Source organism: Pseudophryne corroboree, chromosome 9, assembly GCF_028390025.1.
Source record: "Pseudophryne corroboree isolate aPseCor3 chromosome 9, aPseCor3.hap2, whole genome shotgun sequence".
NCBI classification, from domain to species: domain Eukaryota; kingdom Metazoa; phylum Chordata; class Amphibia; order Anura; family Myobatrachidae; genus Pseudophryne; species Pseudophryne corroboree.
This window is the reverse complement of record NC_086452.1, coordinates 140,476,821-140,477,835: the sequence shown is the minus strand read 5'-3', so window position 1 is coordinate 140,477,835 and position 1,015 is coordinate 140,476,821. Positions and strand designations below refer to the sequence as shown.

The window sequence follows — 1,015 nt, the reverse complement described above, 5'->3', positions numbered from 1 at the left end:
TATGAATGTGATTTAAAATGCATATTAAATTGAAAATTTGAAAGAAATTGTTTTAAAAAAATTGTTTTAAAAAAAATGAGGGAATGTTCTGGTCCTGTCTCACAGGATGTGATAAGAAAGGCTGTAGACACTTTGCTGTTCTACATCCGTTTCAGCCCGACCAGTACAGAAAATCTGTATTGATGAGACCACAATATGGTCAATTATCAAATATGAAAATGTTGGACGGGTCCGGCAATAGATAGTGAGACATTACCCACTTCCCACCAGTCACCAACCAAATGTGCTGTATAATTTATTTGTAAATAAAGAGCTCAGAAGATCTTGAGCAATTGTATAATCAGAGTATGCATACGAAAGGTAGGGATATTGTAGAAAAGAATAAAGTCAAGTGGTGATACTGCTGTTGGTGTCAGATAACACACATCACAAGGATAAAGAGTCTACTACACTGGGTATTCCCTGTGAGTCTCCCCCTCAGGTACTGACCCAGCCCAACACTGTATAGCTTCCAAGATCGGACGAGATCGGGCACTGGCAGTGTGGTATGGTAGTAGACAGATGGCTGGGTTAGACGCCAATGAGAGTGCACCTATATAAAAGAAGATGTGACAATTGGTCAAAAAAGGTGTGGATCTGCTTTCTACGTCAGGCTGGATGCAGTAGGTCCCACATAGGTGGTATTACGCATCCAGGATCATAGATGAGAGTCCACGGAAAGAAGAAAAAGAGTCAAAAATGGAAGCAGAAGGCATCAATAATTATGTGCAAAGTACCCTGCTAACAAACATTTGCTGATATCAAGCATAGATGTAAAAAATAATACATATTGAATGTAAACATTGATAATACAGCTTAGATGTCAAATAGATGAAATGACTCAATGTAACTCAGAAATAAAGGATTATGCAGTATTACTAGATTATATAGCAATGATAATAATAACAACCAAAAGTGCTGGTTGAAATATCCCCTAAGTAGTTATATGCATGCAAGGTAATGCTGCTGACACATG

The 1,015-nt window shown here is 37.8% G+C and overlaps 1 pseudogene; it reads right to left on the bottom strand.

The window, feature by feature from the left end:
• Positions 1-440: 440 nt before the first annotated feature.
• LOC134963532 (5S ribosomal RNA) lies at positions 441-559 on the bottom strand (annotated as a pseudogene).
• Between the last annotated feature and the right edge of the window lie 456 nt (positions 560-1,015).